We start from the raw sequence: 25,211 nt of genomic DNA, 5'->3' as shown, positions 1-25,211 counted from the left end.
ATCTTCTGAAAAATCTTAAGCTTTCTGGCTGTTATTCCATGATCTCTGGGGAGCACCCAGAATCATTTTTCAATTAGGGAATTTTTGTTTATTTTTCAACATGGGAGAATACTAAGTCATAGCAATCTACCTACTCTTTAAGGTTTCCTTCCTTCCTTCCTTCCTTCCTTCCTTCCTTCCTTCCTTCCTTCCTTCCTTCCTTCCTTCCTTCCTTCCTTCCTTTTCTTTTCTTTTCTGCTTTTCTGTCTTCAGGAGGCTCTCTGTTGATCTGCTTACAAGATATATTTTTACTTTGGCTTTTTCCTTTGCTTATCTGATCTTTCTGCCTTTCTCTTTTATTTACAGTAGGTTTTCTCTGGTGACTATCCATATGCTTCAGCCCCTTCCCTTTCAGCAAGATCACCACGAAGACTGGATATTCTTAGCTTATTTTCTTTGAAATGTGAGGGGACCTGCCCTGGGTCACTGTCCAGAGTAAACTCTTAGAGAAAAGTACTAGACCCACCTAGTTTTTTAGTCCTACTTTTTCTTTAGCTAGAATATGTGCGCACACACACACTCTTCCTGCAGTTATTCCATAGATCCTTAATATGGCTGAGCAGAAACTGTTTCTCCCTCCTCGTGAGGTGAGGACATATTCAGGCTCTCATTTGCTTGAGGGGACCAGGAAAGATTATATACAGCTGGACCTGAAACGTAAGCCTGTGAAGGTGTTTGTCTGCAATGAATCTGGCATACGTACTGGGTGGAGGGATAGGGCTACTGGATGGAAGCTATTAAGTATTTAAGGTCTTTGCTCTTATTGAGATTTTGTTTTATTTAAGAAAGCGTTCTTGTTTTCTCTCTTTACAATTCTTCTTTAGTTGCCCTCTCCCTGATACATAATTATTCTTTTTCTTTTTGAAGATAGTTGCAGTTGGAAAGCTTGAGGAAAATAACCATACTAGCTTACTGGTCACATGATATTGGATAATGGGAGCTCAATACTTTTAATCAACTGTTCTACTTAATCAGAGAAAGAAAAATCCAAAGTTTTCTCCTCTTATCTGAACAGTGTTTCCACAATCAGGAAGGCAAGTTTATTGATCTGTTGGTAAGGAAGGCAGAAGTTATTGCTAATAGCCCTAACAAGGTCGTTAACCCCTCTCTCCCATTCAGAGATTGCTTATACATGAAAGGATCTGTGATTCATGAGAAACTCTCTGTGAAATTCTGTCCCTTAATGCAGCTTTTACAATAGATCTATGACAATAAATAAGTCTTAGGGAGTTGTGTTAAGCACAGAAAAGTTAATTATATTGCCTAAGGTCATACAATTAGTTAGTGTTAAAGGCAGAATCGGAAAGCAAGTCTTTTTCACCCTGAGGCTAGCACCCTCTTCGTTATGTCTTTTTGGCCATAGACAATACATAAAAGTAAGGAGCACCTCAACTGCTGAGCTTCTGTTAGACTGGCTCATTATACACAAAAGTGTGCAAAGAGCATGGGACAGATATGCTGTATCAGAGGTGTCAAAAACATAATCCAGGGCCTGCGTGCAACCTACAACATTCTCTTATGTCGCCGGAAACCAAATTAAAAGGCATTTCCAATCAGATTTTAATGTTTTAATTTTTTAAAAGTGTGGTTTTCTAAGTCATTATTATTAAACAAGGATCCTTATGTATGGCTTTGTTGTTGGTGTTCAGGCATGTCAGATTCTTTGTGACCCTATTTGGGATTTTCCTGACAAAGATACTGGAGTGGTTTGCCATTTCCTTATCCAACTCATTTTACAGATGAGAAAACTGAGACAAACAGGGTTAAATGATGTGCCCAGGATCACAAAATCAGTAAGTGTCTGAGGATGGATTTGAGCCAATGAAAATGAGTTTTCTGATTCCAGGTTCAGCTCTCTATCCACTGTGCCCCCTAGCTGCCCTTTATGTATTGTTTACTGACCCCCGTTTCTATTTGAGTTTGACACCACTGCTGGACCATTACCTTAAGGAGAAGGGCCGATGGTAAAGCTCCTCCAGTGTGTTCTAAGATGCCTGGTCCATGATCCAATGCCCACTCCCAATTACATAGTGGTGGAGCTTATTGCTTTTTTAAGGAAGGAGAGTAAAAAAGCACTTCATGTCAACACTTTTGGAAATCTGATCCCTGTCCCCCTATGTTATGGCTATTCTTGGGGAAAACCTTGTGAATTAGGCTATGCTATAATCCACTTTGCCACTGGGTGGTGCTATAGTGCATAGAGTGACAAACCTGAAATCAGGAAGACTCCTCTTCCTGACTTCAAATCTGGCCTCAGACACTTACTAGCTGTGTGACCCTGGGCAAGTCACTCAACCCTGTTTGTCTTAGTTTCCTTCTCTGTAAAATGAGCTGGAGAAGGAAATGGTAAATCCCTCCAGTATCTTTGTCAAGAAAACCTCAAATGGAGTCACAAAGAATTGAACATCACTGAAAAAACTGAACAATGACAAAATAATCTGCTTTTAGTATTAGACAAATTATATATTCCAGGGTTAGAGGTAGTAAGAATTCTGCACACAAGGTCAGTGGTAACTGTGTCCCTTATTTCTTGAACCTTCGCTTTGCCCCTCGAGTGTGTCTATAATAGAGTTTGTGGAACTCTGGGAGACGAGGCTGTGGGATTCTGACAATTGATCTCTGGAAAGGATAGATATCCATGTTTTCTGTCCTATTTTTGATTTGAGTAGTATAAGTCCTTGCTGCTTACTCTCACTATGTCTTCCTTGAACTGGACAAAAATTAAATCCCTATCATTGTAATAGTAATATTTCTGATACATCTCCGACTCTTTAGGGCTTCTGTTTTCTATAAAATGCACAACCTCAGAAAATACTTGCTCAGCCAATTCTCTCTCCCTCTGCCTTTCTCACTCTCTCTCTCTCATTTCCATCTGGCCCCCCAGCATAATATAATTAAAGCAAGCTCTGTGAAGAAAAACTAGGGAAAAATTCCTCTAATAATCAATTTACATCTATTGAACAAATATTAAAGAAACTGTTTTAGGTGGCACAGTTTCAGACACAAAAAAGATAAGCACACTCTCAAAGAGGTTGTTGTTTCTGTCTTTCATTTTCCAAGATCAATGACATCACATGAAGTCTTCGCTTACCCTGAATTGGATTTAAGTGAAGCCATGTCATACAATTGTCAGTCTCACTCTCTCTTCCAGAGTCATTGAGGTCCAGTGGCAAAGCAAATGTCAAGATGTTTGACAATGGCCCAAGATGCAGTAGGTGACATTAGCATCTTCCGTGTCTGACCAGGCTCTAAAGGCTCTACAGCACTTGCATCAACCACCTTCATGGCCACTGGACCGTATTGTACTCTTTCATCCATTCCATTGGGGAAAGTCTTCACAAGCCTGGAATAGACACCCCTTTAACACACTGACAGGTCTGAGACCCACTGGTTACCCTCAACCTGGTTTAGCCCATTTACCAAGATGGTTTACCAAGGTAGGATACTGTTCACTCTACAGCTTCTTAGAGTCACAAGTAAGATTTGAGTGACCGGTGGGTGTCAAAGGTGAATGATCAGCCCTGAAAAGTGTTCAGCAAGCCCTCACACCAGAGCTGCTCATCCCCTTCAAACACCTCATACACCACTCTCAAAGAGGTAGTGCATAGTAGAAAGCACAATGAATCTGGAAACAGAGCACCTGGGACCAATTTTGGTTCTGTCACTCACATGACTTTGGGCAAATTGCTTAGTCTCTTAGGCCTCATCTATAAAAATGGGAGCAGGGAGAGAGTGGAAGGGTGTTAGAGTAGATGACCTCTGAGGTTTGCACCAGTTTCAGCAAAATCTATGATCTTCTAAACTAGATAGAAAATAGCAGCACAAGAATGTTAATTACCAGTAAAATGCGTCTTATGCTAAATTATACTGGCGATGTATCCATTTCATTCTCTCTTTGTGACTGTTATCCAAAATTCAGTTTTCTCCTCTTTTCTGATTAAAACATTCAGGTTGGAGAAGAAAATCAGTTTACTTGAAGATAGGCCTGCATTTCTGGTCAATTAAGGCAAGAGGGTCATTCAAGATTTTTATGTTGTAAAATTATGTGCTAGCTTTTATTCTCAAAACTACCATAAATAGGAAAATATGTCATAATTCATACAAAAGGCTCAATAATTTAATAATTTTAACTACTTTCAGGACATAGACTATCATGTTATACTAAATATCTTTTCCTCTTCATGAATGGCTTAGCTACACAAAAGTTTATCTGAAAGAGATGTACAAGTTTTATTTTTTTAGCTGGTAAAAAGGAAGAATATTTAATATTCAGTGTTCAAGGATATGCACACTAGCAAATACACTCTCGAGACTTGAGAAGCACTACTTCATAACTCATATTTTTAAATATTTACTCCAGAATAATAACCCAGGAGCACAAATTTTCTTTATTTTGTAGACAATAGTGATCAAAATGCTCAGAGGCATTTTTCTGGTCTTTTTAAAAGAACATATGACAAAATGATTTGTCAGAAATCTATTTATTCAGGGGAGCAAAATATCAAAGAAAATATTTGAAGTGATTTCCAAGTTATAGGTAATTAGCATCCACATCAACATAGACTTCTTAAGTGTGTGGTTTTATAACTTAAAAGAGAATATTCCACAAATTCCACCAAGAGTTAGTCAATGTACTTACTTTGATTTCTCTTCGTATGACAAATGAAAAAAAGTATGGATAATTGTAAAGTTTATAATATTATCTCTAATTATTCCAAGTGCACAGTCAGGACCAAGAGCCAAGTCTTCTTGGAGTTGTCTTGACATACTTTTTGTGAAATGTCCCAAGAGCACTGAAATTAGGATTATGTATATATGTGTGTGTGTGTGCGTATACGTGTATACATACATATACATGTTGTAGATATGTGTGCATACACACATATATACTGTATACACAAACATACATACATACACATACTCTGGAAAGTAGTGAGTCGTCTCTTTGCCTATCAAAACTTCAATGGTAAGAATGGTGACCACCAGGCATTGGTGGAGCACCTGTAGGTCCAGAAGGCACTTGAAAAGGATTGTTAGGAGTAAGATAGAGTCCTGGTGCAGGATATGATCCCATAGGTGAAGGGAATGGAGCTGGTGCTGGTGGTCCCCATGCTCCAAGTGGGACAGCTCCCAGAGGAATAGATGCTCTTATTGATGGTGCTTGGGGAAGAGTAAGATACGGCCCTGCCGATGGATGTGGTATATTAGGTGTAGAGTGCTGCCCTCCCATTCTTTGTGTCCATGGTCCAGAAAACATAGATCTCCATGACTCTAGGGGACCAACTGTAGCTGGATCTGTGGGTGTACTATAAGGTCTTGGAAGCTCTGGAAAAGGCTGTATCTCCAAGGGAATATTCACACTACAGAAGGTGACTATGAATTTGTTGCATAGTTCTGAATCACAAAGTATAATAGACTCTCCATATAGAAGGCAGGAAAAAAAAAACATTTATTCAGACACCAGAAATCCAAATCCCAACCCTAGAAAGCCAAATCCATCATAGCAACCAAGAAGTCAATATATATTAGCACTGCAATTGTACTGCCTTGAGCCACTCCCACCTCTGACCTTCCTACAAACAAACACTCACAAGACTAGCTATGCTTGCCTGCATCCTCTCTCCTCTGCCCCCACTGCTCTCACCAACTTCCTCTCAGCTCTACTCCACCCTTCCTGTTCCAACCTTTCAGAAAGCTCCTCCCACAACATGTGACTTAGGCTCCCATGTGATTTAAGCAGGTCACTTGGGTGTATTAATGGATAGGAAAGATCTTCAAATTAAGCAAAAAGTACCTTAACAATACAAAGGCATATTTGGTGTAGAATATGGCCCTCTAGGGCCAGGAACTGGCACAGATAGAATTAGATAAGGACCACAAGGTGGAGGACAAAATGGTCTACATGGAGGAAAGGGGCCGGGAGTCTAGGGGGCGGTCCAGCAGACACTGAAAGATATATTCCTGTGGGTGTAGGTCCAAAAGGCACACTAGAGGGTGACTGCACTTGGTGGAAGTCCAGATGGCACAGAAGGAGGAGCACTTGAGCTATTCCAAGAACTGGGGCCAGGCCTGGGGTGGCTGACCAGGTTTTGTACCTCTCATAGTGGAATTTTTTGTGGGTGAATGTTCTTGTAGAGCATCTGTCGATGAAAATTCTTCAGATATTTTCCTGAGAATAAGGGCAAAGGGAGAGAAGAGCAGCATGTTATGTGGCACAAGATCTACAAGTTTTTAGTGAATTATAAGCTATGGCATCAGAAAAAAGGCATTGTGATCTAGAATTATATTAAAAGAGGTTTGACTTACAGGAGTAAAGAAGCAATTTTCCTCCTCTACTATGTCCTGGTCACATCATGTTTCAAGTGTCTTATTCAGCACTGGGAGTTACATCTTAAAAAAGACATTGAAAACCTAGAGTAAATTCAGAGAAGGACAAACAAGATGGTGAAAGGCCTTGAGATGTTGTCATATGCAAATGAGTTGAAGGAACTAGGGATTCTTAGCCTGGAAATGAGAAAACAGTGGGGATATGTTAACTGTCTTCAAATATTAGAAGGGCTCTTATGGGAAAGAAGGTTTGAACTTGTTGGAGTAGGTGATATTCAAGGTCCCTAAGCTTCTGTGATTCCCCCAATATGGAAATTAAAGACTTAAAATAGAAAGTGCCTGTCAACTAACTCCTCATGCTCCAAGTGCATGTTTGAATCAGGAATTTCTATTAGAGAAATTAAGTTTTTTTTAGTTCCTCTATCTTTTCAATCTCTCGTGTGACCTTTGATAAATTAATTCAACTTTTGCCCCTCAATTTCTTTGTTCATAAAATGGGGGATTTGGACTCCAAGGTTTCTTCCAATTCTAACTAGATTATATGTTCCAGATTTTATAAGACATAGCACTGGGCAGCATTTTATGGTAATCATTTCATCATGAATCAAACCAAGGACATATAGGCTCAAATCCCGCTCGATGATCCCTATTTTCACTGTGTATTTATAAGTGCTAAAAATACTATGTGAAAGGTGACAATTTCATTATTCATGGAACATTCCGATAGTTAACCGAAGGTGAAAGGTTCCCCGCAAAATTGGCCATGCTTATTTTATAGTGCTATAAGCTATTGTGAATATTGTTCACTGTGTGAATAAAATTCATTTGTTTTTTCTCTCAGCATGTCACTATTAAACCATAAAAAAATCAATAGCTGCAATTCAGAGAAGCTTTTGTGAGAACTTGGCATGTAAACTATCAGTGCTTAAAAATAGATGACAAGAATTTCTATGTAACTATATGAGTGATGCTAAACATTCGCATAAAATGACCTATTAACTATATACCATGACTGCTTGATTGGTAATGAGGGCAAGGTTATACAGCCGATTGTCTGCCCCTTTATTCTAGGTAAGACAGCAAAAGAGCAAAAAGTACAATGGTTGAAGAGAATGTTCCTTTTGGATTGACTTACCCCCTTTTCATGAAAAATAGAAAATATAAGAGAGACAAAGAATGTCGGAATCCAGCTGGTGAAGGAAAAATAGTAAATATGGCCCAATCTGAAGCCCAGGTGGGAAGCTCTGGTTGGGGCTTGGAGTAAAAGATCAGAGGTAGAGGCCAGAGTGGTATAATCTAACTGGAAAGTAGTGTAGTAGGTCAAAGTCCAGGGTAGAAAGAGGAATGAGAAGCTCAGAGTCCCAGGACAGGAGCTTGCGGTTCCAGGTGAATGGTAAAATCTAGAGCACAGAATGTGGCCGAACAGGATCTGGCCAAAGTATAAATATTGCTGCAAATTATTAAAATTAGTGAAGAGATGACAGGAAAATACCCCGAAAATAATCCACAGTGGTCAAGTTTGTTTCATGCCAGAGAATCAAGGATGGCTTAACAGCAGGAAAAAAGCAAGCAGACTTAATTAGAGAAGCAATAAAATGGATATGATTATTTTATAGTTGTAGAAAAAAACTTTGACAAAGTGCAACTTTCATTTAAAACTTTAAAAAGCATAGACATGAAAGGGTTCTTCTTTAATGTGATCAAGAGTATATTTATAAATATGAGAAATAGCATTACTTTCTATGAAGAAATACTAAAAATTTTGAGTACAAATAGGGATAAAAAAAGGATCCCCCTTCTCACCTCTATAATTTTACATTTTGGGGAAAAAATGATAGACGTAGCGATAAAACAAGAGAAAATAATTAAAGATGTAAATAACAGCAAAGGAATTATAAAGTTATACCTATTTGCAGATACCCGATTGGTTTACTTAGAAATCTCCAGAGAATTGACAAAGAAATTAATTAAAACTAATGCCTTCAGTAATGCAGCAGGATACAAAATAAATCCATAAAATCACTAGCATTTCTATCAGTACTATAAATAACCAGGAGGAAATAATAATATAATGAATTCTACCATATTAAGTACAAAATATAGAAAATCACTTAGTGCTAACCTTATTGAAGACAAACAAAAGATTTATATAAAAACAGCTATGCCAAATTCTATAGAAATAAAGAAAGAGAAGTAAACGGAGAGATGTTCAGTTTTTATGGTTGGACCACAACAAGATGATAAATATTACAATAGTGCCAAAAGATAAAATTTTGATTCAATGGTATACAAATAAACCTTTCAAGTATATACTTTATAGAAATAAACTAAATGGCATCTAAATTTATTTGAATGAATAAAATGTACATAGTCATAAGGGAATTGATGAGAAAAATAGGAATAGAGGAGATAATGCATGACTAGAACTCAAATTATTTAGTTAGCTATTTTATAAATGGCAAGCTCACTTCCTGGCTCTTCTTTTCCTATTTTGTAAATATCTTTTCAGATATATAAATATTCTTCTGGTGACTCCTATGATTGTATCATATGCCCAACCTCTCCATTTTAGAGTTGGAGAAAGTGAAGTCTGGAAAAGTAAAGGAAGCAAGTATCAAAATAAGGATTGATCATTTTTCACAGTATATGTGATATATACATGCATGTATACACACGTGCATATACATGTATATATATATATGTGTATATAGCAAATAAATTAGAATTGAGAGCATCATGTCAACAGCACTCTATTGATTTTTCATTCTCTTTCTCTTACTTTTCCTCTTTCCTTAGGTCATATTCACTTTCAGGTACTATCTGGTATCTATGAATGGGAAGACACAGTGACTTAGGGTTTTATTGCTTAAATGGAAGAAAAAGAATTGAATTTCCTACCTCCTGTCCAAACTCCTAAGTCGGCATATCAAGCACTTTCAGCCTGCCATGGCTTACAGCACACTATTTCTCTTCTCATAATACATCCCAGCAAAACTAGCATTCACGCTATTTTTCATTTATGACTTTTAATCTTCTCTTTGTGTACCTTAGTGCATGCTGTCCCCTATCTCTGGAATGTACTCAGGCCTTATCTCTAAATCTATGAGTCCCTACTTGCTTGTAAGGCTCAGTTTAAATTGTGTACATGGCATGAAGTCTTGGCATGAAGTCTTCTCTGGCCCCCAGCTGCCAGTGCCTCTCCCGCAATTATTTGTACTTACTTTATGTAAATATACACACACATATGTATATATGTGCATTGTGAACCTCAGTTTATTAGAGAATCTGTTCTAAGAAAGAGACAAACGAAATTAGGGTTCATATGTACAAAATTTAATTTCTCTCAAGCTGGCTTGACGTGCATTGATGGGAGTTCAGTCCAAATCTGGGCCCCACTAAAGTGGCCAGTTCAGAACTGGCTCAATTTGGGATTTGGAGGTACAGGTTATATGCCCTTTGAAAAGTAGATGTTCCCAAGGAGTGTCAATCAACCCTGATTGGTCAACATACTGGGAGGTGGACTATATTAAAATGAGGTCTTGAGTACATGTTAATCTTGGTCAACAGGAGCTGGCATCATCCTGTCATCATTCCATCCATTCCTAATCTGTCTTCACCCAAACCTGAGTAAGATAAAATCAATTCAGGTTTGGGTTAGGTTGGATCAGGGTAAGATTCAATGCAATCTTATTATCAGCAATGGCCTTCTGAAGAACTTTGAACCAAAGGCTGGAGGTGGGTGGAATTCTGAGTCTAGAAATCATTGTTCACAGTATATATGATATATAAGGCATTTATACACATGTGTATATAGATAAATACACACAACTGTGCATATATTACATACATAGTTATTCATCTTCATTCTCAAGGAGGTCCAATAGCATCACAAGGGTGATGACTTGTATAAGAATTGCATCTGAGTGAGGTAGAGCTGCATAAAAATTGCTAGCCTCTTTCTCCTCCAGAGTCATCAAAGGCCAGTGGTAACGTGAAGGTCAAGAAATATATAATCCAAGATGCAGTGGGTAACCTTGGCCTTTCTAAATTAAGATCTTTCCCAGGTCTCACTTTGTCTGAGGCCACACCCATTTAATGATTAAGGGCTAGGTAAGAAACTGAGACCAAAGATAAACCAATTTATCATTCCAAAGATATCAATCTGAGAGAGGAAGATCCTCGGAGCTTCTGTCCAGAACAGAAAATGATTGTTATTTATGTGCATTCTAAACTATCAGAACTAAACAATAAGATACAGACTTGGGCTGAGCCTATTATTGTTCATTCAGTGAAAGTCAGAATGATTTGGGTTTAAAGGTGTACTCAAGTAGACGCACTTAAATCACAATGAGCTTTTCTTAAAGCCTGTTTTTCTGAGTTATATTTCAAGAAATCAAAAATGAAAACTGTTCAGGTCAAAAGTAAATTGTCCTAGCTTTAAAAGAAATGAAGAAGACAAAGAAGGAGGAAGAGAAAGAGAAAATAAATAGCAGCAGTACTTCTCAACATCTGTTCAAATTGGAAGGTCCCCAGAGAGGAGCTACTACTACTTTTAGATAAAATGGTAAAGGAAGTTAATACAAAACCTTCTCCTAAGAACCTGGTTCACTTCCTCTCACAAATACACATAGAATTCATGGGTGTAAGAAATATGTGTGACAAGGTTTAACTCACATGTGGATTAATATAGTATTATATATTCCACATATGGTATTATGTATGTGTGTGTGTGTGTGTGTGTGTGTGTGTGTGTGTGTGTGTGTGTGTGTATATATATATATATATATATATATATATATATATATACGTATGTATAGCATATGTAGTATACTATACTAGATAGATAGATATACACAATGGTTGTTCATTCATTAAGTCATGTCTGACTCTTCATGACCCCTCATAGCACACCAGATCCTTCTATTCTCTACTATCTCCCAAAGTCTTACCCAGTTCACATGCATATACATATACATACATATATACATGTGTGTATACATATGTATAGTATATAGTATGGTATTTTGAGTTGTAATATAAGTATACGTAATAAATGTGTTACATATGTAATAAAGCTTTGTATGTGATATAAATGTATAATATATTATGTATAGCATATGTGGCTATGGCATTTATTTCTTTGTATGCATTTTGACCTTCCTCGTCTCCTTAGCTTATAAACTCTTTTAGGATAGGAAGTGTGCTACTTTTACTTTTGTTTTTCCAGCACCAAGGACAGTACCTGACACATATATTGTCAATAAATGCTTGTTGATTTATTGACTATTCCTCTGGCAAGCATAATAGTAAACTTCTGTCCATCTCAATATGTCACTTTTGCCATAATGATATGTTTTATTTTAATTTTTGGAGGACAATGAAAGAAACAACAATTCTGTTCATTGACATCAGCCACACCTAGGGAGAATCCATAATGATATCTTCCTAGTGAGCATTCTAGTGAAAAGCGAAAAATTAATAGTAATCTAGCAGTTTTGCATATACTCTACATCTGACTATCTAAAATCATTCAAGGGTATATACAAAGCCCCAATTTTCTTTTTTATGAAAGAATATGAATGAATTGAGGGTGAAATAGGATCAGGGGTTGGCCTGATATTGGAAGTTCATTAGTTCAGGATGGCATCAGGCACTCATAAGTAATTGAAAAGTTAACAGACAGAGCTTCACTTAACCCTAAGCAGCAAGGATATGTAAAATCAACTTTTGGATCTATTTTTATGTCAAAATAATCTGGTCAACAGGGTAGGTGACTCAAGAGAATTTAAGACATCTGCTGAGTCAGAAAGGTCCTAAATCTATAAGGATGGGGTCTTTTCTGTGCCTTTAGCTAATCAGGAAGTTGTGTCTAGTCAGGTTAGGGTTAATCAGGTCACCTTTAAGGAAAAATAAATTCCTGTTGCAGATGGGGCTCCCTGGTAGATATTGGTTCTCATCATTGGAGTCTATCTTGAGCAAGGAGACAAAAAAGCTGCTTCCTAAATACTATGAGGCAGATCCACTTTGAGAGAGAAACTAGATATTTACCTTCAGGCACATAGCAAAGTAAACAAGTGTAGCCAAAGTGGCAGAAATTAATACCAAGGCAATACTTTCATTTTTCAATTTTGAGTTCTGAGAAGCCAAAAGAAATATTTTAGGTGTGTAAAGACTGATGTGAAGAGGGAAAGATGTAAGTCTGCTCTCCCTCTCCCTCTCCCTCTCCCTCCCTCCCTCCTTCCCTTCCTCTCTCTCTCTCTCTCTCTCTCTCTCTCTCTCTCTCTCTCTCTCTCTCTCTCTCTCTCTCTCTCTCTCTCTCTCTCTCTCTCTCTCTCTCCCTCTCTCTCTCTGTGTCTCTCTCTCCCCTTTACTGTTCATTGCATTTACCGCAGCATTGGTACCTTCTAGCAGGCATGAGCTGAGATAATTAGCATAACTTTGCTGTGCTTGCATAGAGTTGGTTAGAGCTAGAATAATAGATATAATGAGACTAATCACAGGGCTGTGTTTCAGTCTTGAGAGTTCTGCTGTCAGCGTAAACTACAGGAGAAAAGGCAGGGCTGTATTGCCTGCAAATGACATCAAAAGCCACAGGATTGGAATGGAATGCGCTTAATTAGTCTCTCTATCTTTCTTATGTTTTTAATATTCAGTGGGGGCGGGGGGACTGGGATATAGAAAGCAATTTCTTTAACTTCTTAAGTAAACACAAGACAAATAAAACAAATGAAGCAGCTGGAAGTCAGGGTCATAGTTACTGCTGTGGAATTCCAAATTAGAAACGTGGGCGGAGAGAAATCATAATGCAGGCAGCATTGGAAAAGAGAGATTATTAGGCTGAGACAAGCCATTATTTATCAGTTGAACCTTTCTTCTTTTCCTGGCTTTAAGTGTGCCTTCAAAAGAGAGAGACTTTCAAGTAGAAGGAAGACATCTATAAATAATTGAACAGTACAGCGTTAGAGTGGAAGACACCTCAGAGACCATCCCGAGCTTCCCAAATACAGGTCTGAGGCAAAATTTTCTCAATCTGTAAAGGTTTTTACTACTTTGGGACCTTACTGCTTAAATCCTATGACATTAAAATACTGACTTTTTTTTCTTCTCCTCCTTATCTTTCTGCCATACTCTCCTCCTTAGACTTTTTGCTTTTCCCAGGTTGCTAGCCTCAGAGCTGCGGAGTTACTGAGAGGTCGTTGGAGAGGGTTCCGCAATTTACAGGAGAAAAATTAGATATTTTCTAAAGTGAAATATAGTTTAGTTTGGGAAACAATGATCTAGTGCAATAGCCCATACTTCGGTTTCAAAAACAAGTCCTGTGAGGTTCAAAAGCTTCCCTAATATCTAATAGCCGGTTAACACCTAGCTAGGGCTGGAACATACTTTTCCAAACTCCCAGCTTAATGCTTTATCTAGTACAGTAATCTAAATAATTATTTACCTTTAAAGGCACTAGACTAATAGTGATACAAATTGTTTTTTATCTTTATCTCCCTCTCTGCTGGAGACTATGACAGTACTATAGCTTTTAAAATATTCCATACCATAGGTTCTTTCTATGGGTAGGTAGATGGAACAGTGGACGGTGTGCCAGGTCTGAGTCAGGAAGACTCAGTTCAAATCTAATCTCAGACACTGGCTGTGTGACCCCGTGCAAGTCACTTAACCTTGTGTGCCAGTTTTCTCATCTATAAAATGAGCTGGAAAAGAAACTGGCAAGCCTCTCCAGGATCTCTGTCAAGAAAACCACATATGGGGTCAAGAAGAGTCAGACGTGATTGAAATGACTAAACAATGACAGTGTGGTATAGTATGATGAACTTGGAGTCAGAGGTCCTATGATCAAATTTACTCCCTCACTATCTGTATGACCTTGAAAAAGTCACTTAGCTTTTAAGAACCTCATTTTCTTCCTCTGTAAAAGCAGAGGATTAAATTAATGCCCTCTAAGGTCCTTTCCAAGCTCATGAACAATGTTCTGTTGGTAAGCCTCCAATATAGAACTGGTAGCTTAATTCACCCTAAACAATCTTCATTTTTATCTCACATAGCAGAGATTATTTCTGCACTGTTTCTCTTTCTCTTGATGGCAAGCATTAGTGTTTGGAACATCAGCTATTTTTCCCCCTCTCCTTCCATACCTGATCCAGCCACACGGTCTCTATGCCAGTTATGGTTGCCCCAACTAGCCTCACCGGCCGACATAATATTTGATCAATATCACAAAAATGATCAATATCATTTTTGAGTAAAAAGCTCCTTTTTTATCTCTGTCCCACACCTCATTCTTTCTTTACATTAGTTTAAAGACAATATATCAAAAGAGAAGGATAAATTCTAAATTAACTTCCATTTACATTTCAATCAAGTAAGGTGATTTTAAAAAATCACTTCACAGTGTTTTTACTACAATCTAAATTAAGCCATATTTCACACATATTCATTTCGCATACATTTCACATCAGGAGACTGAGCTTAATCAATACTTCTGATGGAGATATTAAACATAGCTCCCCCACACTGACACAACCTCTGTAAATGAAATACAATAAAAATTAATGAGTGAGCTAATTGCTTTCTCTGGATACAGTGACCAGAATAATCTTAAGGTATTCATAAGTCATAAAACTGCCTAATAATTTTAGTCCTGGGCAAAGAATACTATCTCTCTATAAACATGATATAGAACTTTATTGTATGAACCTGAGTTCTTGAAAACAGAAGATGTTCTATGATATTTTTATATTCTTGTATGGTAATTTTCCATTATTTGGGATTCTAACTTCATAGTAGTATGATCAACCTCAATGCAAGCCAAAAGGTGAAGATGTGAGGTCATATATATGCCCATGGCTGTGAAAATGAAATCTGAATCAGTAAAACATCTATGCAACTGCCATGTAAAAACCCTCTTCTACACCAGTTAAAGAAACTGCTACTGTTTTGTTTTGTTTTGTTTTTATAAGCAGACAAGCTAGAGTAGTTGTAGTTGTAAGTGTTATTGTCTGGGGAAATTTTTTCTTTGTATCAAAGAGTGTATGAATTTTAACTTTAATCTATGAGGAGAAAAATTGAAAGGAAAATATAGAGAAGAGAGAAAGAAGGCAAAAGAAAATTTCCTTCTCAGGAGATTCGCCAACTAATATTTTATGAAGACAATGATAAGGAGGACTTTGGGAGAGGTGAGTCTGGAAAAGGAGTCTTAAAAGTGTTCACTTGAGAGAGGATAAAGAGACTATTTTCCTGTCATTTCTGTAAAAGATAGAAAGAAATTAATTGCAGGGATCTTCTTTCTATTTGAAAACTCTGTAACCTTTACCTTGTGAAAAGGTTACATTCATACTATTCATTCTTGTGAAAAGAATGAATAGAATTCTTGAAAATATACTTTATTTGCCATCCTGGAAGAACTCAATTATGTGGGACTAGTTTTCAGAAGTGAAGATAAGTCTCTTGTGGTTATGATATATGTTTCAGGTGACTCAGTCTGAGATTTTTCCATTGCTAAAATATTATAATTTATTATCTATGTATCTTTTTATTATTATTTCATTGATAATAAATTATATATTCAGTAACACTGATATTTATTTAATCCCAGAAGACTGAGGGATTTAACGTGGAGGCATAAGTAATTACTGTGGTGACAGAAGGTTTCTCTAGTTTGTTAAGTAAATATTTGATAAACTGATATGGGACCTCTGAGTTTAGTTGATTCATTGAAAGATAAACTGAAATTGTTTTAATGAATGAGGAAATATGACCCTTTGATTAGAACTCAGGAGGATTAAACTAAATATGAGAATATGTCAAGTAATAGCTTGTAGGGGATGACCTAAAATGACATCACTGGTCCATGTTACCATGTTACTAACCTTATTACATCTATAGTGTCGATATCCTTAAAAGTCTACAAGACAGAGACTTACTGTGGAAGTCAGTGAAAATAAACATCATTGCAACCAAAAGTGAGCAATAACATTTAAACAAGCAAGTGTTTTGAATTCTGCTAAAAAAAAAAAGTGGAAAGACATAAAAATTAGCGTTGATGATCATGTCACTGATGTCAAGATAATATCTTAGGAGTAGGCTGCTTTGCTCTTTATGTGGTGGCAAAAATTTGGAAATTGTGGGGGTGCCCAACAATTGGGGAATGGCTGAACAAGTAGTGATATATGAATGTAATGGAATACTATTTTCTTAAATGAAATGATGAGCAAGTAGATTTCAGAAAAAAAAAAAAAACCTGGAAAGACTTACATGAACAGATGCTGAGTAAAATGAGCAGAACCAGGAAAACACCGTATACAGTAACAACAGCATTCTGTGATGATCAGTTTTGATAGACTTGGCTCTTCTCAGCAATACAATGATTTTAGACAATCCCAAAAGAGTCATGATGAAAAATGCCATTCACATCCAGAGAAAGAACTATGAAATCTGAATGCAGAAAGAAGCATGCAATTTTCACTTTTTTGTTGGTTTTTCCTCCTCATGTCTTTTTCCCCCTTTTGTTCTGATTCTTCTTTCACAACAGGACTAATGTGGAAAGATATTTAATATAATTGTACATATGTAATCTATAGTAGATTGCTTGTTGTCTTGGGGAGAGAGAAAAATTTGGAAATCATAATCTTATAAAAGTGAATATTGAATCATTATGTGTAATTAGAAAAAAATAAAATAGTATTAAGTGGGGAGAAAAACTGAACAACAGCATCTGAAGTGTAGGCTGCTTTAGCACTGGATTCAAAAATTAATTTGGCAGAAAGATAGTTATGCTAAACTACTCATCGTGCAGATGTACATATTGTATTTTGCAGTCTTTGAGTACTTCTGCAAGTCCCTGTCTTCTAGCTGTAGAACTGGCAATTAGGGTAAGTTCACCCTAGCAGTTACTGTCTAAAGTACAGATGTAGGATACAGGACTTAGCCAGCAATAATTGAGAATTCAGTTCTTTGGTCCAGGTTCTTACCTTTAACAAATAGAATGTTCCAACTGAGAACTGAGTCTTGGGAGGAAAATGAACTATACAAAATACTTTTCAGAGGTGTTTACCAAAATACCAGATACCCTGACAGGGATAATCAGCAGTTCCACAGTTATTAATGTACATTCAATTCTGGCCTTCTAATTCCAATAAGTCAGGTAGTCTTTCTCATCTCCCAACGGATAGATCCAAAAAGTGGGCATTGTCTAGTCCTAAGTACATTACACTGATATCTATCATGTACTCCTTCCCCAGGAAATTTGTCCCTGAGAAATTTCCTTATTTTGCAAGACTGAATCTGCCTGGTACTCATATTTCATCAGCATTTCCTGCCCTCTTATCGGGCCCTCTGATTAGAGGGCATGGCCATAGGCTTGAAGGCATCTATTTTAAGGAAGGGGTTCAATGCAGTTTTCTCCCCATTTCCCACTGTTTTTTCATTTCTTTGGACTTGTTCATCATGACCTTTTCTATTTTCAGTTTCTTTTTGTGTGTTTTCTTCCCCCGTTAGATAATGAGCTCCTTGAGGGAAACAATTATCTTTGATTTTACATGTATTTGTATTTACAGCAGTTGATATGGTGTCTGGCACAAAATAGGTGCAAAATAAATGTTTCTTTACTGATCCAACCTGATAGAGATTACTCAGTACTATCTGACTTTAAGGGCTTCAGGGATTCTGGGAAATTTTTCCCTTAATCAAAGAAAAAAAAATAATCATTGACCTGTTTTGTTTTCATTTCACCTTCATTCCCAAAAAAACCTTCCTCCCAATACATACAGACACAGAGGCAGAGAGAGAGAGAGAGAGAGAGAGAGAGCCATCCCATGTAACAAAGGATAAAAAAGGAAAGAGAAACAATCCATTAATTCTACCTAATACATTAGTTGAATCTGTATATGCAATGTTCTGTATCCATAGGCATGCATCTATGAAAACAAAGGATAGAAACCTATTTTGTCATCTCTTCTTTGGGTTCAGACTTGGTCACTATTACACAATATTGTTTTATTTTTACTTTTGTACTTTTCTTTTACATTGTTGTAATCATGGCACATACGACTCCATTTGTTAGCTATTCCCTAATCCTTGGGGGATTCTTTTGTTTTCCATCATTTAATACCGCAAAATATATTATTATTAATATTTTGGTGCATATGGAGTTTTTCCGTCCTTGAGCACCTTGGATATATGCCTTGTAGTGAGATATCTGAGTGAAAGGGTAGGAACTTTTTTGGGCCCTTACTTAGCATAATTCCAATTCTGAAATTTACTGAACCAATTTACAATCTCAGAATCCACAAATTGGCAATAGTATATTGATGTATCTGTCTTTCCATAGCACCTTCAATAGTGGTTGTTCCTGTATTTTGAAGTGAAACCTCAATGTTGTTTTGATTTCCATTTCTCTTATATAATTTGCAATTATATTTGTGTGGTTGTCAATAGTTTATTATTGTTTTAAGAAATGTTTATTCATACACTTCAACTATTTATTCAAACAAGAAATGACTCTTGGCCTTAACCCTAATAGTTTCCTATATTTTAGATAGCAAGTCCTTATCAAAGATGTATGATGTATGTAAAGATTTTGCCCTTTTAGCTTCTTTGGGATAGTTTTGGTTGCAACTAATATGGAATCAGTTAAACCACAGATTTCCTGGCTCTAGGAGGATAAGAGCACCATTTAGAGAACATGCCAATATCTTCTAAATTCTGGTTCATGACTTTTAAAGGAAATAGTCAGTCCAAGATGAAGTATATAGAAAAATAATTTAGCAGATCCCTCCCAGTCTCATCAGACTAGGTTGACTATAATCTTACTCTGAATCATGTCTAGCTCATACCCCAAACATTTGCTTTTTAGTGCTCCAAAATATGTAGGAAACTCAGTCACTGGGTGAGAGATGGGAGGAGAGGCAGACAGAAGAAAAATACTGACTGAGTGCATCCAGTATCTGAGCAAAGGGAGATGATTCCACTGCAGGCTTCCAGGGAAGAAACATGATGCAGTTAAAAGAACACAATTTAGAATCAGACGACTTGTGTTTGAATCCAATTTCTGGTATTTATATAGCAGTGATCTTGGGAAAGTCACTTACTAAGTTACTCTGGGACTTCATTTCCTCATTTAGAAAATGAAGAGCCTAGATTAGATGATTTCTGATTCTATCTGTAACTGTGTAAACCTATGACTTTAGAATGTTGCTTATCTGAGTGCCCAATTAATGACTCAATGGATTGGCAAGGAGAATTGTTGTTGTAATAAACTAAATTTAAATTTAAATACACTAAAAATAAACTAAATTACAAGAATTTTGTTGCAATAGAGTATCCATTGGAACAAAACTCTGATCCAGCTCAAATAGTCATTCACCTGTTCTTTCTCAATAATCTGGAAGCTCCAAAAGACTCTGGTTTCTGAATCAAGACTCAGGCGTCCTTGACTAATTTTAAAACATAGAAGTCTGGGCCTCTACTTCTAAGGAGTGTAAGAGTAAGGTTTTAGGGTTCTGTAACATGTCATGGTTTTCCATCATTTTATAAACTTGGTCTTTCATAAATTTTTGGATGAGGAATAATATGAGATTGGGTGGTAACTTCTAAAGAAAAGCCTTTTATCATAGCCTTAAGGCTTCAGGAGGTCCATGAACTTAGATAGAAAGATATATATGTGTGTGTGTGTGTGTGTGTGTGTGTGTGTGTGTGTGTGTGTGTGAGTGTGTGTGTGTACACATACATATATACATATATATACACACATACAAAATTTGAACAAAAAGCATCTCCAATAATATGATGGACCTAGGGAGTGCATGGATAGACCCATGAAATGTGGTAGTGATATTAAATATATAGACATATGTGGGATTTAAAGGATGTTATCATCTGCCTATATTTTGCAGCACTGAGCACATCCTCCACATAATTATTCAAGACCCAAAAGCTTTTGAAAATAAATCATTAGTGTTCATCACAAGATAAGATCTTTAGGGAACCAAAACCTTAGACCTTATGTTAGTGTAACTAGATGAACCCTTTGAACTGTGTCCTAAACCCCAACATATGCCAACATATCTGAAAGTTAAATCAGCTGTTGATTAAGTGGACACGTTATTTTTTTTTTTTTTTGGTAAGGAAGGATTTTCACTATAACATAGTCAGAAGCCCCCAGGTGTCCTCTTTCTTGCTCCTCAAGCTTTGATGCTGGCACTGATTTCTACCAATAATGCACTGAGTTCATTCTGTCACTGGATCTGCAATTCAACATTTCATACTCTTGGCCACAGATGCTAGCACAATCTAACCAGCACAAGCATCACTAACCTGAACATTCTAACACCTTCTTCATCAGGGATATTTTTGGCCATAACTTTTTCCCAGCTGATTTAAGTCAGAAACTCTTTCTCATAATCTATTCTAGTCCCACAATGAACTAGAGTCTGTAGGAATATTGTTAGAGAAGCAACCAGCTTGGTATGGAATTTTGCAGAGAGAATTTCCATAGAGTGCTATGGAGCAATATAGTTACACCCAAGACACAGTGAGTAGTAACACTAGGGAAACTGTTCAAGAGATCTACCATGTTGCTAGTGCACTGACTTCAGTCAAGAAAATTTAGATTTAAACACTATTTCAGACACTTATTAGTTGTGACCTGGGGCAAATCACTTAAACTCTCTGGGCCTCAATTTCTTCATCTGTAAATGTAGATAATAATGTGTGTGTCATTTACATCATAGTATTGTGTGAAGATCAATTGGGATAAAATATGTGAAGAACTTTGCTTGTCTTAAAGTGTTATACAAATGTCCAGTTACTATTACACATGCTCTAGGGATATAAATGCTATAAATGCAAGTCAAATTTCCTCATTAAGGAAAAGTTGAAAGACTTCCAGGTACAATTGTTTATGTCCCAACTTTTTATCAAAGAAAAATATCCTTACATAGGAAAGATGAGATAACCCAGGAGGGACATAAGAATTCTAGCTCAGGCTTAATTTAGGCTATTATGTCTTCTCATTCTATTATATCTTTTACTTTTATTTTGTCCTCTGAAGCCAGCCTATTCCCTCTTCAAATTAACCTTCAGCTCGTATCCACATACGTTTCATAGGATTCCAGAGTTGGAAGATAGTACAAAACCTGTCTCATCCCACCTCTACCTGAATAAAATCCCTCTCTCACATACCTACCAAATAGTCCTCTGTTTTCCACTGAAGAAATTAAGTGGAGGGAGGTTCCATTATCATCAGAGGAGATTGATCCTAGCTCTAAATCTTTCTAAATGTTAAGTTTTTCCTTAGATAAAACCACTTCAGTCAGGATTAGATTATAACTCTCTCACGGGACCAATCCTTGTTTCAGATGAGGGATTGTTGAAGGTATAAACAGCCTCTTTATTCAGCTTACAATCCATCAAATCTTCCAGATCTTTTTAAAAGATGAACTGTCAAACTATGCTTTATGAAGTTGATTTCTAAACCCAAATGCAAGATTTTAAGTTTATCAACATTAAATTCAGTCCAATATTCTAGTAAATAGAGAGTATTTTGGATCTTAGATCTGTCTTCTGACATACTAACTCTCTCTCCATCGAAGTATCATCTTCAAATTTGATAAGCATACTTTTTATGCCTTTAGATACAGGTCATATAGGAGATTCTATAGCATAGGTTCAACACCAATCCCATTTCTGTAAGTTTCATCATTTTGTTAGAAAATAATTTTTCATTACAGTAATATATTTAATTATGTCCATTCATTTCCAATGGATGGATATGCATTTTGTTTCTAGTTCATTACTACCACAAACACTACTGAATATTTCAGAATATATTATTTCTGTCTTTGACTTTTTCAGCCACTAGGTCAGGAGATTTATATAGATAAATTAGTCACTTTTCTTACATAATTGCAGATTCCTTTCCAGTATAGTGTGGTCAATTTGCTGTCCCACTCTAGGTGCTTAAGTGTATTCTTTTTTCTACAGTCCCTTCATCATTGACTAATCTCATAATTTGTTTTCTTGTCCAATTTACATAGTGTGAGATTAAATTTCAAGTGTTTTAATTTGAATTTTTGCACTGTTAGTGATTTGGAAGGATTTTTTATATGGCCATTCGAGTTTGTGATTAATTTTGAGTGTTATTCATAACCTTTAACTTCTTGTCTGTTGAGGAACGGCTCCTGGTGTCTTACTTATTTGTATACGATATCAGACTTTTATCAGTGATAATTGATAGAAATTATTTTCCCACTCTAAATTTTCTTTTCTTATTCTATCTTCATTGACTTTATTCATGTAAAAGCTTTTATTTGATGCAGGAATTTTGTCATTTGTGACTGCCTCTATACCTTGCTTAATTGAAAGTTATACCCCCAACCATTGTTTTCAAGGTACTTGACCTTATTCAATTCTATTATTAGCATTGATATTGCTATTATACATTTAAATTCAAGTTGAGCATCCATTTTGTGGTTATTGTGAAATATGGAATATGACATTGGTCTGAATCTGATATCTGCCAAACTACATTCCAATTTTTGCAAGAATTTTTCTCAAGAAAAGAATCTCCCTAAGTAATTTATAGTCTTAGTCATCAACACTGTACTGTTGTTTTACATTGCTTCTTTTAATGGATTAGCAAAACTTCCATTAATTTACTGGGTTTTTTTTTCAAACCAGTCCAATTGTTTGATAAATATTTCTTTATAATATACTTTCAAGTTGGGTAATGTTGTGTATCTTTCCTTTGTTCATTTTTCCTCATCATTTCCCTTTTCTTCTTCTGAAGGAATTTTGTTTTATTTTTCTAATTTTATAATGTATTTCCTAGATATACTTTATGTGGTTGGCATAATAATAAATCTTCAAATTAATTAAACAACATTACAATTTTTGTTAAATTAGCATGACCTAACCAAATCCTTCCTTCTTTTTTCTTCTTTTATTTCTGTAAGATCTATTTTTCAATTGCATTTATGGAAATTTTTTAAAGCATCCAGATTATCTAGCAGGTATGTTTACAAATATGGTTCTTTGGCATTTAATATCTTTGTTAGAAAGGTAGCAAAAAGGTACCCAGGTCGTATAATGAATAGAGTGTTGAATTTTGAGTCAGAAAGATCGGAACTTGAATACTGCCTCAGACACTTTAGAGTTGTGTGATCCTGGACAAATCACTTATTTCTTTAGCACCTCCCTTATCTATTGTTGTTCAGTAATTTTCAATCCTGTTTGAGTCTTTCTGACCTCAGTAGGAGTTTTCATGGCAAAAATAACAGAATGGTTTGCCATTTTTTTCTCCAGCTCATTTTACAGATGAGGAAACTGAGGCAAACCGAGGGAAATGACTTGATCAGGGTCATAGAGCTAGTAAGTATCTGCAGACAGATTTGAACTCACAAAGATTAACCTTCTGGACTCTAAGTTCCATATCCACTACCACCTAGCTGCCCTATTCCTCATCTATAAAATCAGTGTCGTGAGGATCAAATAAAATTGTGTATATATGCACATATATACACATATATGTATAAATGTGTGCATGCACACATATACACATACATGCATATATAATATATACACATATATGTATGCATATATATAAAACTTTGTAAATCTTAAAATATATAAATTATGGCTATATCATTATCACTATAATAATTTCTTTATGGTATTTGTTAGTAAAGCATAAAAATAATGATTTTAGGGGCTTGTTTTATATCTTATTGTCTTGCTAAAGATATTAAACATCTCTTTTTCATCTGTTTATGTGTCAACAAAACCCATTTAATACATAGGAGTATATAAGAAGTACTTAATAAATATTTGCTGATTGATTGAGATTCACTTCTTTCTTGATTTTCTAAGTTAGTCACCCTGTTTTAAATAAGTTTTCTCCTCCTTTGCTGGTTTGTACAATTAATTTTCTTTTCTTGTCTCATTTCAATAGTTCGCATTTCTACAACTATTTCAGATGACCTTGGGGCAAAAGGATGGACTTAAGCCCATTTGTGTTAGGAAAGCTCCTGGTGCTTCTCCATTGCAAAACATTCTCTAGACTTTCAATGTCCAGCACAGATCATATTAAAGAAAAACTGTACGCCTCTGCTTTTTAGAATTTTTAATGAACGCGATTTTTCATCAAGGGCATTTTTTGTGTCTGCTCCTCATGTAAATATATACATAGGTCGTTGTTTTTATTGTTTATATGACTATGCTAACTGCTTTCCTCATATTACATCTTCATCATCAGATCCTTGTATAAATCCAATTTGGTCGTAATACGTTACTTTCTGGATATATCGCTGCACTCTCCTTACTATATTTTTATTTAATTTTTTCCATCGATATTCATTAATAAGATTTCTCTGTTCTCTTTATCTATTTTACTTTTTTTCCCTTTTTTAGTATTGAGATTGTATTTAACTCAGAAAGAGAATTTGACAGAGTGCCTTCTGTCACTATATTTGAGGTTAATTTTTATAACAATGGATATCATTGCTCTTTAAATGTTTGATAGAATTCTCTTATAAATCCATCTGGAGCATTTTTTTTCTTTTTCAATTACTCTGTATCTTAATTTTTTCTAAGATTAAGTTTGATAAGCTCTTTATTTCTTATTCTATTAGGCTAGGCACTATCCCTGTCTTACAGTAATAATCAACTTCCTTTCAATTCTCCATTTTGCTGTCATTTAACCATATGCATTTATTTGTGATATTTCTAAACATCCCTCTTTTGTAAACTTTCTTCGTTCATTTTTTTTTATTTTGGTTATTTTATTTTCTTCTTTTCTGGATAATAATAGGTAACAGGTTTTTTGCTTTTGTTCTCTTTTAATA

General features: G+C 35.9%; 1 pseudogene; it reads right to left on the bottom strand.

Moving 5' to 3' along the window:
• Positions 1–4,504: 4,504 nt before the first annotated feature.
• The window catches only part of LOC140508039 (MAPK-interacting and spindle-stabilizing protein-like), a 113,791-nt pseudogene continuing 93,084 nt past the window's right edge, over positions 4,505–25,211 (bottom strand).

Source organism: Notamacropus eugenii, chromosome 5 (assembly GCF_028372415.1).
Source record: "Notamacropus eugenii isolate mMacEug1 chromosome 5, mMacEug1.pri_v2, whole genome shotgun sequence".
Lineage (NCBI taxonomy): Eukaryota > Metazoa > Chordata > Mammalia > Diprotodontia > Macropodidae > Notamacropus > Notamacropus eugenii.
This window is presented reverse-complemented; position numbering and strand designations above follow the sequence as displayed.